Source organism: Caretta caretta, chromosome 1, assembly GCF_965140235.1.
Source record: "Caretta caretta isolate rCarCar2 chromosome 1, rCarCar1.hap1, whole genome shotgun sequence".
Classification (NCBI taxonomy): domain Eukaryota; kingdom Metazoa; phylum Chordata; order Testudines; family Cheloniidae; genus Caretta; species Caretta caretta.
Genome location: NC_134206.1, coordinates 103,086,223 through 103,100,091, shown reverse-complemented (window position 1 = coordinate 103,100,091; position 13,869 = coordinate 103,086,223).

The following is a 13,869-nucleotide window of genomic DNA, read 5'->3' as shown; positions in this document are numbered from 1 at the left end:
CAAGGGGAAAATTTGATGGGTGCAGAGCACCCACTGGCAGCTCCACGCCCGGCCCCAGCTCACCTCCACTCCGCCTCCTCCCCTGAACCCACCACCCCACTCTGCTTCTCCACGCCCCCCCTTGCCGGCTTCCCGCGAATCAGCTGTTTGGCGGGAAGCCGGGGAGGGCTCAGAAGCAGGCCGTGGCTTCCCACTCAGGCCAAGGGTGGCGGAGGTGAGCTGGGGTGGGAAGTGGTTCCCCTGCACACACACCCCCCAGGTTACCTGCTGCAGCGCGGGCGGCCCTCCTCGCACCCCCCCCCCGCCCGCCCGCCCGAGCTCACCTCTGCTCTGCCTCCCTGGGCCTAAGCGGGAAGCCACAGCTTGCTTCTCAGCCTGCCCCGGCTTCCCGCACGAACAGCTGATTCACGGGAAGCCTGGGGGGGCGGAGAAGCAGACCGGGGCAGCGCGTTCAGGGGAGGAGGTGGAGCAGAGGTGAGGTGAGCTGGGGCCGGGGGTAGGGCAGGGAGCTGCCGGTGGGTGCTCTGCACCCACCAAATTTTCCCCTTGGGTGCTCCAGGGCTGGAGCACCCATGGAGTCGGCGCCTAAGGCGCCACCTTTGGCTGGTTAAATTTAGAAGCCCTTTTAAAACTGGTTGTCCCTCGCGGAACAGGGCTTCTAAATTTAACAACCGGTTCTAGCGAACCGGTGAGAACCAGCTCCACCTCACCACTAGGGGTCACCCAATGAAATTAATAGGCAGCACATTTGAAACCAACATAAGGAAGTACTTCTTTACACAACACACAGTATCATATTTTACCTAATTTTCCCCAAAATAAAATATGCTCAATGCAATTTTGTCTAATAATTTTACCAGCTCTTATATGAATGTGCTGTGCTTCTGGCCTATCACTTGCTACGTGCCTTTCTCAGATTCTTTCATGGGATAGGAACTTAATAAAGGTATGATACATAGGAATGCCAGTAAGAGATTTCTTATTATTTCATTTGCCAAATGACATGACACACATCAGGATCACAAAAAATTATACCCCTGTCTCATGGCAAGGGTCAGGTTTAGATCTCCTTTATATAAAGGAAAACATTAAATGCAAATAAAACATGATTCCAATAAGAAACAACACACACACAAATACAGCCAATTAATAAAACACTGTGATGATTGTGTGTGTGTGTGGGGGGGGATTGTAACCCACACAGGCTCTGAGTGAGTTAATGTGGATCTTAGCAGCCAATTGTGTTACCTGGCTGCACCTAGATGGAGAACCGAGCCTAAGTGATCAGGAAGCCACCCAGCTGGGCAGGAGCAGGATCTATCTGGTTATCAAAAAGAGAGGATGTTTGTAGCAGAAGGGTACTTGAAGGAGAGAGTGTGTAGTTACTCTTCGGGAACAGTGCAGGGGTGAGGAGGAAGCCTGAGGTCAGAGTAATCTCTGAGGTGCTAGCCCTGAAAGAAGGGTCCACCTAGCGAAGTTGTGGGGAAGAAAGCCTGAGAATGGCTGTGTAGGAGGAAGCCCAGGAAACAGCACCAAGGAGTGGGATAGATTGACAACCCTCCCGGATTGGCTGGGAGTCTACCGGAATCAGCCTCGATCTCCTGGAGGCAGTGCGTGGAGCTACCTGGCCCCTCCACCTAGGAGCCGGACATGCTGGTTGCTTCCAGGAGCCACCTGAGGTAAGAAACACTTATCCACCCAGTTACTTATCGGCCTCAATCTCCTGGTGGCTTTTGAAAGCAATCCGGGGGATTTTAATAGGCCTCTAAAAGTCTGTTCAGCACTGCAGCAGGGCTAAGGCAGGCTCCCTACCTGCCCTGGCTCTGCGTGGGTCCCGGAAGCGGCCGGCATGTCTGGGTCCTAGGCGCAAGGGCAGCCAGGGAGTCTACGCGTGCTGCCCCCAGCCTGAGCGCCAACTCAGCAGCTCCCATTGGCCAGGATTGTGGCCAGTGGGAGCTGCGGGGGCAGTGCCTGCAGGCGGGGGCAGTGCGTGGAGCCACCTGGCCCCTCCCCCTAGGAGCCGGACATGCCGGCTGCTTCCAGGAGACACCCGAGGTAAGCACTGCCCAGGCAGAGCCCTCACCCCCTCCCACACCCCAATCCCCCATCCCTGCCCGGATCCCCCTCCCACGCTGCAAACTCCTCAGCCCCACCCCCCAGCCCAGAGCTCACATCACCGCCTGCACCCCCACCAGCAACTCAACCCCCTGCCCCAGCCTTGAACCCCCTTCTACACTCTGAACCCCCTCAGCCCCAGCCCAGAGCCCCCTCTTGCACCGCAAACCACTCATCCCCGGCCCCACCGTGGAGCTTGCACCCCTAGCCAGAGCCCTCCTCCCTTCCCGCACCTCAGCCCCCTGCTCCAGCCCAGAGCTCCCTCCCACATCCTGAACCCTTCATTTCTGACCCCACCCAGAGCCCACGCCCCCAGACAGAGCCCTCACCCCCTCACGCACCCCAACTCCTAGCACCAGCCTAGTGAAAGTGAGTGAGGGTGGAGGAGAGTGAGTGATAGAGGGAGCAGAGACGGCGTGAGCAGTGGTGGGGGTGGGGTCAGAGAAGAAGCGGAGTCTTGGGGAAGGGCAGGGCAGGGCAGGCAGGGGGGCAAGGGTGTTTGGGTTAATGCAATTAGAAAGTTCTCAACCCTAGCCCCGACCCCACTCCCCAACAGGAGCACAGGCAGGCAGAGTAGGTCGGGGCACAGGGGTGCCCCAGTTGGCCAGGGACCCTGGGCACAGGCCCTGTGGCCCAGTGACGAATCCGCCACTGGTTGAGGTGGATCCTCTACGTGGACCCAGTATCTTGTTGATCATTATGTTTTTCATTATAAGTAACTGGGTGGATAAGTGTTTCCTCTGTTAGTGCCTCTGAACATTTTCAGTAACACTGTGAATGTCCTTAAGAAACCGAAAACCAATGTACAGGTTTTGTTTAAAAGCCTTCAGTTCCTCCTTTGGGATGGACTCTCAGAATAGACTGACATATGGACTTGGTGCAGCCGGTATATCTAAGACCTCAGCAGTTTGCTAGTCGCTTTGTTTGTAATCTAACGTTCTTCCCAACTTGCTGTGGATTTAACTATTTGGCATACTTAAGCCTGGTCTACATCTAACACTTAAGTCAACCTAGCCACAATGCTCAGAGCTGTGGAAATTAAGTTACAAAAAGACACAAAAACAGGAATATACATTCCCTCCAGCACAGTTTCTTTTACAAGCCATTAAGCAAAAGAAAATCTAACTCATTTTCTAGCTAGATTACTTACTAACTTTACAGGAATTGTAAGGCTGCATTCCTGATCTGTTCCCAGCAAAAGCATCACACAGATAGCCCAAACCCTTTGCCCCCCCCCACAACTCCAGATTTGAAAGAATCTTGTCCCCTCGTTGGCCATTTTGGGTCAGGTGCCAGTGGGTTACCTTAGCTTCTTAACCCTTTACAGATGAAAGGATTTTGCCTCTGGCCAGCAGGGATTTTATAGCACTGTACACAGAAAGGTGGTTACTCTTCCCTTTATATTTATGACACAAGCAATGAAGCAAACCCAAAAGGAAGTACTTAAAACTTATATCTATCCAAAAGAATAGAAGGTGCAGTATTGCACTTCCTCTTTTGAGTCAGACCCCTCCTTGGCTTGCATTCAAAAGTGAAAATAGTTTTTAATTTTGAAGTTTAGATATTGTTGGGGACACTAGGGCATGGCCAATAAATAACTCAAAAAAATAAAAGACCACGAGTGTCAATAAAGCCCCCTTGCACTAGGCCCAGGTGTCCTTGGCCCCCCCTCCCACATGAAGGCACTCGCAGCAGCTCTGCGTACTAGGCCCAAGTGTCCTTGGCCCCCCCGCCTGAAGGCACACACAGCAATTATACTAAAAATCTGCAACAATATGTTGCAAAGTCAAACTGCCTAAAACTAAGCAAAGCCACACAAAGCAAATATAAAAAAGCAATGCTAAATAAAACAGCTTTATATATAATTTAACAAATAATACAGAAAACCAAAAAACTAGCTAAACACTAAATTGGCTGGCTATATAAATACTTAAAGCAGCTTGCTATTAAATAAATATGCTAAAAAAATATATATATATAAAAGCCTATATAACTTCCTGCTCTATGTACAAAATTTAAAATTCAAATCTCCCTGTACCTATTTAAAGCTTCAAATAAACTTTTCTGCTTGTCCATCCCGTTGTAATTATTGGGTGTAGCACACTGGGTAACGAACCACTCAAGCTGTTGTTCAGCCTCTCGGCACTGGGTGCCGGCAACAGCTTTTGGCGTCCCTGGGTGGGCGACAAGGCTGCAATTTAGCCTTGCCCGGACCCTTCCTGAAGGTTAAAAATTGCAGCAAAAACCGATGCCCAGCGCGCACCGGTGAGTTCATCGGGGGCCTCGGAGGAGACGCGATTTGATCGACCCCGGAGGGCACAATGGTGCAACGCACTCATATAGTAAAGAAGCAGTTGTGGACAGCAGTAAAAAACCGGTCCCTTAGACATGGGGGAAAAGCAGCTGCAGGCCACGGTAAAGAACCGGTCCCTTGGATAAGGTAGGAACCTTTTAAAATCCGGATTGTATGCTCTGTTGGAACCTGGGGACGCCCAGAGTTACCCTGTAGGTATGGGACAGGGACAGAGCTCAGGGGTTAGGGCACAGTGTACGCCCCTAAAGTGCATTCTAGCAAACTGAAAGGTATTTGGTGCAAATCCAATAACTAAAAGCCAATTAAAACAATTCTGTACAGTTGACTGGCCTCAATATCAACTAAAGGACCAGAAGTGGTGGCCACCAAAAATGACAATTAATTACAACACAATCCTCCAATTAGTTTTGTTTTATCAATAAATAAATAAATAAAATAAATATTTGTATGCACAAGCGTTTATAGCTTTAAAAAATAAAACAAAGCTGTAATTCTGCAAAGTTGTAATTTAACTCCAAGTGGTTCGGTAGTAGCTAATATTAGTCCCCAGACCCCCACCCCCACTGTAATGGCAGAGCCGGTGTCCCCTTCGGCCCCCACCCCCCCACCGTATAAGGGTAAAATGCCTCGGGTTACAAAAATTGCCCCCTCGGTGGGACTCTATCCTTTGCTTACTGAGACTGTTGTGGCTTGCCCAGGGGCAGACAGACGTCAGGCTACCACTATGCAAGTTTACACCCATGTGCCATTCAATCCAATAAACTTAGCAGCTTTTAAAACACAGGCTGGAAAATTCTCAACGAACCCAAGCAGGTTTATTTCAGTCTTTAAAGGGTGCCTCAGTAGTCACAAGCCGAATTAAAACAACTGTAATATCCTCCTAAAAACTCTGTTTTCTAAAGTAAAAAAAAATCAGGTTACAGCTAAGGCAAAAAAAGCATCAGCATTCAAATAAACAAACAAACAAAAAAAGCTATCTGTCAAGTTCCTCTCCAAGTAATTGTAAGCGGCTCAGGGCATTTCTGGGTATGGCAAGCTTTTGCAAAATATAAATCCCAAAGTTTAAACTGTGGGCTAAACCCCTGTACAACTGTGTAAAAAAAGCAAATCAATACCCCTTCTATTGAACCCCAAAAGCTAATAAAGCATTTAAAATCCTAAAAAAAAAAGTAATGAAAGCCCCAGCTCTGAACCTGCCGAATCTCTCTAAGCCATTTCAGTTGTATGTACATAAACAAAGGGGGATGGCCCTAAAAGTGCTTACACAGCTGTCAGGAGCATGAAAACGTCCCGTGGCTTATTTTTCTAAGCAATTGGATCAGGTTGCAAAAGGTTGGCCGGCATGTTTACGAGCGGTCGCAGCTACTGCCCTAGTGCTTAAAAAAGCAAAAAAGCTAACATTAAAAAGGGTTATGCAAATCTATACTCCCCATATGGTCCGAGCCTTATTAAATGCAAAAAAAGGGCTTTGGCTCACCCAGGCTCGGATTGCTCAATACCAGGCTAAGCTGTTAAAAAACTCTGAAGTCACCCTACAGCCTTGCCCCTCCCTTAACCCAGCCACTCTCTTGCCAAAAACAAAAAAACAAAAACATAACTGTTCAAAAATCATAAATGTCCAGTACTCCAGCCGTCCAAATTTAAAAAATGTACCCCTCCCAAATGCAAATTATAAGTGGTACACTAATAATAGCAGTACTGTAATAAATGAACAAAAAAAAGCGGGTTATGCTGTTGTAACGCTCCATGACACTGTAAAAGCTAAAGGTTTGCCTGCTGGGACCTCTGCCCAGCTTGCCGAACTAATAGCCCTAACCTGTGCACTTAAACTGTCAAAAAAAAAGCGAGTCAACATTTTTACTAAGTATGCTTTTGGTGTGCTGCATGCTCATGCTGGCCTATAAAAGCAAAACAAACAAACAAAAAAATGCTGACAGCCCAAGGCTCCCCAGTTAAGTATGGGCCCCAAATCCTCCGGCTCCTAAAAGCTGTACAACTCCCCTCGGAAGTGGCGGTGGTACACTATAAAGCCCATCAAAAAAAAAAAATCAAAATGTGGCCAGAGGTAACGCCCGGGCAAATAAAAAGGCTAAGCATGCTGCCAGCCTGCCATCCCCTCATGCCCATATGCATGCCCTTATCCCATCAGTAGGGAAGCTTCCAACACCTCAGTACTCTAAAAAAAAACAAAACAGCTAACTAACAAACTCAGTCTCCGGGGGAAAAAAAATGGCTCCATTCCCCAAAAAGAAAGGTCCTCTTACCAAAGGGCCTAATCCAGCCAGTGCTGCAAAAATTACATCAAACCACTCATGCTGGCAAAAAAGCACTTATCCAACTAATAAAAAAATACTTTATCACTTCCGGACTCCGACCCCTGGCTGCCCAGATACAAGCAGACTGCTTAATCTGCCAAAAAAATAACCCCCAACCGGGACATCCTGTGCCACCAGCTGCCCTAAAACCCACTCCGGGCCCTGGACAAGTGTGGCAAATAAACTTTACTAAGTTTCCCTGGACCCAAGAGTTCAAATATCTCCTTGTTATAGTAAATCGGTTCAGCGAATGGCCAAAAGCCTTCCCATGCCGTAATTGCACTGCCAAAACAGTGGCCCTCAAGTTTGTTAAAAAAATCATTCCTCGCTTTGAACTCCCCCTGTAAATAAAATTAAACAATAAAACACACTTCACATAAAAAATCATTCAAAGCATCTCACATGCCTTACAGATCCCCTGAAAACTCCATACGCCCTGGAGACCGCAAGCCAGTGGTGTAATAAAACGTACCAATCAGACCCTTAAACGGCATCTCTCAAAAGTGTGCCAAAAAGCCGCACTGCAATGGCCTGATGCTTTGCCCTTTGTCCTACTCCGTATCCACGTTCTCCCAAAGTGTAAATTAGGGCTCAGTCCCTTTAAAATTATGCTTAAAAGGGCATGACCTATAAATAGCACCCCGGTTCTGTCAAAAAAATAAAAGTTAAATAATGGTTTTTTGTCACAGTATATGTGTTCCCTGTCTGCTGTTCTCTTGTCTCTTCTCAGGTATACCAAAAATTCCCAGCCTCTCCCCTTGGACTCTCCCATCCACTCCTTACAGCCCGGTGACTCTGTGCTTGTTCGCACCTAAAAAAACAAGCCTCTCCAAAAAAAATAAAAAAAACCCTATACCATCCTGCTAATCTCCCATACAGCAGCAAAAATCAAAAAACACAAAAACTAAATCCATCACTCTCGTCTAAAGGCAGTACCCGCCCCCTCGTCAGCAGAACAGTGGACCGTCCAACCTGCTAACTCCTCATCTAGTAACAATCTCGGGCTAAAGATACTATTTAAAAAATACAAATAGCGGGCACCTTAATGGTAAAATGGGCCCACCCAGGTACTAAAAACCCTGAGTTAAAAAAACTTTGGTAATAATTAATTGGGTAACATTATTATTCTCTGTATTGGTATTTCCAAATGTGCATATTAAAAGCATAACTCCTTTGTTTCGCTTGCGCACCATGTTGCTACTTTAAAAAACCAAACTAACTGCTGGGTATGTGCTCCAACTCCACTGTCCCCCAAAACGGGAATGCCCCTTAACATGCTGCCCTTAACCCTAGCAAAATTAACTGCCACCAAAAAGCAAAAAAAACAGGACTCGCCGTTCTAAAATAAAACCTCTTTACAGCAAGCCACCTATCAAAACCAAAAGTATTCAGTTGCAGTACTCACTAAAAAAATGTTATGTTTTACCTAAAACCAATCTAATCACTATAAGCGTCCTGTAAAAAAAAGCTCCTGTGTTATTTACACAATGGGCTAATAGGTATTAAATAAAAACCAAAAGGGAAGGCCAACACTATGGGTATAATAGTTCCTCCCCTTTTAAAAAAACTCTTACAAATACTCTTACCACAAAAAAAAAGGTTTGAAAATATAACTTGCCGTCCAGTTAATATCTCCAATGTAGCAAGCCAATGGTGGGTTTGTAGTGGTCCCTATGGCAAATGTAATTTAAACGGCACAATTAAAAACGCCCCCACTTATACCCAATCAAAAAAATAAAATGCCCCCTTAGGGGCATATAAATTGTTTAAAAAAGCAGCCAAAGCAGCCTTAAATATCCCAGAAATCCCCTTAAAAACAGTCCTTACTGGGCTCTACAGGGTCACTATTTTGTATGTAGACAAAAGGCTTACAAGGTGCTGTCAGCCAACTAAACAAATAGCTGTTATATAGTTCATAAAGTTCCTCATCTGTCAATAACTGCCACACTGCCCCCCCCCCCAAAAAAATTAAAAATGCCCAAAACACCTCTGTTAAGTCACAAAAAAAAAAAACCCTGCAGCAACTAACTACAGCATTAAAAAGCAGTATAAAAAATCCCCTCACAACCGAAAAGCTTGTAGGGTGCTCTATACTAAAAATAGCGCCACTGTTTACCGGGCCAGCCATGGCATGCATAGGCCGCTATACTATAAGGCTGCAAATGTTACTTAAAAAAATAGCCTTAAAATTAAAAAACTCAGTTAATAATTTAAAATCAGCAATAAAAACATTAAATAGAAAAATACAGCAGCTCAGAACGTTTTCCCTGCAAAACAGGCTGGCTTTAAACTATCTCTTGGCATCCCAAAAAGGGGTTTGTGCCCTCGTTGGGCCCCAATGTTATATATATATAAATAATAGCAATTATAAAATCTAGAAAAAAATAGTACAGGCTAAGGCCCATGCCCGAGCCGAAGCACAGGTTGCCTATACTGCCCCAAAAAACAATTGGTTGCAAACCTTGTTTTCAGGCTGGGGTTTGTCGTCTTGGCTTAATGGTTTATTTAGCCTGTTATTAAAATTTCTCTTTCCTATATTGCTTGTATTAGTGGTATTATGCTGTGCAGTATCATATGTTAGGGCCCTTTTGCAAAAGTTAATAAGTCATTCTCTTCAGGGCTATCACAAAGTACTTATGCAAAATCCTATTATAAAAAAATAAATAGCCCAAGTAAAAAAACTCAAAGCCAAGGTTGTTAAGTGTTCTGAAAGAGGGGAGTTGTTGGGGACACTAGGGCACGGCCAATAAATAACTCAAAAAAATAAAAGACCACGAGTGTCAATAAAGCCCCCTTGCACTAGACCCAGGTGTCCTTGGCCCCCCCTCCCGCCTGAAGGCACTCGCAGCAGCTCTGTGTACTAGGCCCAAGTGTCCTTGGCCCCCCCGCCTGAAGGCACACACAGCAATTATACTAAAAATCTGCAACAATATGTTGCAAAGTCAAACTGCCTAAAACTAAGCAAAGCCACACAAAGCAAATATAAAAAAAAATGCTAAATAAAACAGCTTTATATATAATTTAACAAATAATACAAAAAACCAAAAAACTAGCTAAAAACTAAATTAGCTAGCTATATAAATACTTAAAGCAGCTTGCTATTAAATAAATATGCTAAAAATATATATATATATAAAAGCCTATATAACTTCCTGCTCTATGTACAAAATTTAAAATTCAAATCTCCCTATACCTTTTTAAAGCTTCAAATAAACTTTTCTGCTTCTCCACCCCGTTATAATTATTGGGTGTAGCACACCGGGTAACAAACCACTCAAGCTGTTGTTCAGCCTCTCGGCACTGGGTGCCGGCAACAATATGATCCCCTCAGCTATTCTTGAGGAGTAGAGTTGTCGTTTGATGACCTCAACCAGCAGGGTTGCCAACTTTCTAATCGCACAAAACTGAACACTCTTGCCCTGCCCCACCCCTTCCCCAAGGCCCCACCCTGGCCCACCCCTTCTCCGAGGCCACGCTCCCAGTAACTCTATCCCCCCTTCCTCCATTGCTGCACTCTCTCCCAACCTCACTCACTTTCACCACGCTGGGGCATGGGGTGGGGTGCAGAAGGGGGTGAAGGCTCCATGGTGGGCGATGAGGGGTTTAGGGTGAAGAAGGGGGCTCTGGGCTGGGGCAGGGGTTTGGGGTGCGGGAGGTGGTTCAGGGTGCAGGCTCCGGGAGGGCGGCACTTACCCGGTGGCTCCCAGTCTGCGGCGCAGCGGGAATAAGGCCTGCTCTGGCTCTGCGTGACTCCTGGAAGTGGCAGCATGTCCTGCCTCCGGTTCCTAGGCGGAGAGGCAGCTAGGGGGCTCTGTGCGCTGCCCGCAGGCGCCGCCCCCGCACCTCCCATTGGCCATGGTTCCTGGCCAATGGGAACTGCGGAGCCGGCGCTTAGGGCGGAGGCAGCATGCAGATCCCCTGTGGCCTCCCTTGTACCTCGGCCCCTAGGAGCCAGACATGCTGCCGCTTCCGGGAGCTGCACGGAACTAGGGCAGGCAAGGAACCTGCCAGCCCCACTGCACCACCGACCGTACTTTTAGCAGTCCAGTCAGCACTGCTGACTGGAGCCACCAGGGTCCCTTTTAACTGGATGCCTGGCAACCCTATCAACCAGCTTTTTTAAAATTGTACAAATCCTTAACTTGGTTGATTTTATTACAATGGCCATAGTTAACCCATTCCCTTGGTGTCTGTGTTTCTTTCAATAATATCTAATTTTACTGTGCAGTGAAGTTCAGTTTCCACTCCATTAAAGCCTTTCAGCATAAAAATATCCCAGCTCATCTTCCCTATAGAGTTTAGTATGTTGACACCCTGAATGACATATCTCCCAGACAAATAATAATGCAGGGGAGGGGAGGGAATAAGGGAGGGAATAGGCAATAGGGGACTCAGGTATAGGTATGGGGTAATGGGGCACACAGAATCCTGGTAGAGGAAGAGATTGGGGGGATCCTAGCATGGGGAATAGGGGTATAGGGGCAAGGGACTGCACACAGATCCCCTGCCATGTGGGAGGGAGAATGGGGGACCCTGGTTAGGAAGAAGAGGGAATGGGGGTACATACAGAACCTCTGGCAGGGGTTGATTTGGGGAGTTGCAGGGACCCTGAAATAGAGGAAGATGGTAGGGTGACACACAGGAATATTGTGGGGGGAATGGAGGATGCAAGAAGACCATCTTGTTGTGTGCAGTAAGCTCAGAGCTATGAAGTATGAGACCATCTAGTCCTACTGATTTTAATGGAATCATTTGGGAGTAAAGGTATCAGAATTTGACCCAAAGTGAGTGGCTCCTCTGGCAATATTTCTTAATATAAGGCAATATTTGCTTTTTGAGAACAAAATTCTGCTATTGGTATTCTTTTAAGTACAATATATTCTTTGCCTTCTTTGTCTTAATTAAGTTATTTATCTGGGATTGGGGTTTTTTTTCAGATTCATCCCTCATGAAATACAGAATAGCACGATTAATAGTCAGCTGGCTTTTGTTACTCTCCTACATAACTCCCACAAGCGTATCTGAAGCCAAGGTTCATTAGTGCATGTCATTCTCTATTCACAGACACTTGAGGCCCAGCAATTGGTGTTAGACTACATTCTTGTTTGCTATATCCAGAACCATTCATATCTCAATTTAAAGACTTTCTCAACAATGATGCTTTAAAAAATCATTGTTGCTGAAAGATAAGGAAGGTCATTGGGTACTTTTGAATTGATAGCTTGAGCAAGAGACTGGAAGTGAGACCCAGTCCCAGGTCTCCTTTTAGGGCAGTATATGTAATTTCCTCCAAAGTAACATTTGTGACAAATATTTTTTTATTAATGTTGGTTGTTTTAAATTTTCTTTCTCTAAGTTCAAAGACACACAAACTAAAATACTTACAGGGTGTCCTTGGGCTGACTAAGGCCTAACAATCTTTCTCCCATCTCCTTGTTTATCACTTTATTCCCAGGACACTCAGAAGAGGAATTCTGTGTGGTGAATTGCATCACCAGCCTGGAGAGCCTGCAGTCCACAGCGGAACCCAGCACCATGTGTTCCTCATTAAGAAGATAATTTGCATTCAGATGCATGGTATTGAGTTCCATGAAGAGACCCAAAACCAGGCCACCTGGATTCCTCAGATGCAACCAGTTCATGTTACAGAAATTATTGGACACACCTAGGAAGACATGACTCACCACCTGAAAATCAGACTTCTGCCCTTTGTGATTGGTAAAGATAAGCTATGAGTAATAGCTTCTGGTTCAGACTGGTTACACTTCATTGGAAAAGGAACCTATCTTCACATTTTAAGGAGTTTTGACATACTCTGTAGAAACCTTCCCTGAATGTTACAAATGTAGTTAGCTGCTGTCCAGTATCTAATCTCCTGTTCCTGAGCCAGTTTAATCAAGAAACTAACAAAATGTACAACATACCTACACACAGCTAATATCCCAGAGCCTTTGCAGTCTGGTTTCAGGCCAGAATACTGAACAGACACACCCTTGGGGCCGCAGATAAATGATTTCTTGCTACCAGTGGATAAGGGGTTAGGGCCAGATTTTTAAGAGTATTTAAGTGCCTAATGGGATTTCAGAAGTATCAAGGTGCCTCGCTCCTGTTGAAATCAGTGAGTTTTAGGCCCCTAGCTGCTTTTGTAAATCTTACTAGACATATAAATATCTTTAAAGATCTGGCCCTTAATGTCCATTCTTGTTTTCCTGGCTTGTAAAAAAAAATTGTGTGATATTAAAAAATGACTTTTTAATTTTTGTCCAAATTTCGAGCTCAAATGTTTTGGTTTTCTTCAACAAAATACTGAGACCAAAACCAGGAAAAAACCTCACCTCTTGAAAACTTTTTAAATCAATCCATTTTTAACTGAAATAACCCCCAAAATAACGAAAACCTGTTTCCATTTTTGAGTGAAAAACCAGACAGTTCACTGGAACAAAATTTTAAGCTAAAATGTTAGCTTTTCATGAAAAGCCACTTTTAATGTTATTAACTTGTTGATTAAAAAAAAATGTTAGCCAGATCCACTCTACTAATTACAGGCTTTTGCTACCCTGCCTTCGGTGGTAGGGGTCCAAGGAAATGCTCTAAAAAGATTTGACTCTCTCCTACAGGACTGCACCCAGAGGGTAGCCATGAGAATTTGGACCTCTGTCACCAAGCCCTTCCCTTGTGGAGAAGGGCAAAGATCAAACTCTCTTGCCTGGTTCTATGATGTATACACTTTATATTGTCACCTACCTCTATAGTGTATGCATTTAGCTGCTAGGAGAAATGGTGAGAATGTGTGGGCTTCAAATGCCAAGATAAATAGATGACACACAACTTGATGTGTAGTTTATGAGCTATATTAACACCATGGTCCCCAAATTATCCTAGTGTCTAGCTGAGATCAACATGTGAATGAAGGGGAGGTGGCAGAAGTTATGTTCTATAAGAGAGATTATGTTTGTAGGAAGTGATAAACACTTTGAAGACCTTGTTGCCACAGCGTAGCTCCCTCCAGTTGAGTTTGCATGTTCACAGCGTAGGAGTTCTTCTGGACTCCTCGTTACTATTCTGTCATTTAACATCATCTGTAAGAAACTCCTTTTACAATCACTGCTCTGGAGGAGACGGTCT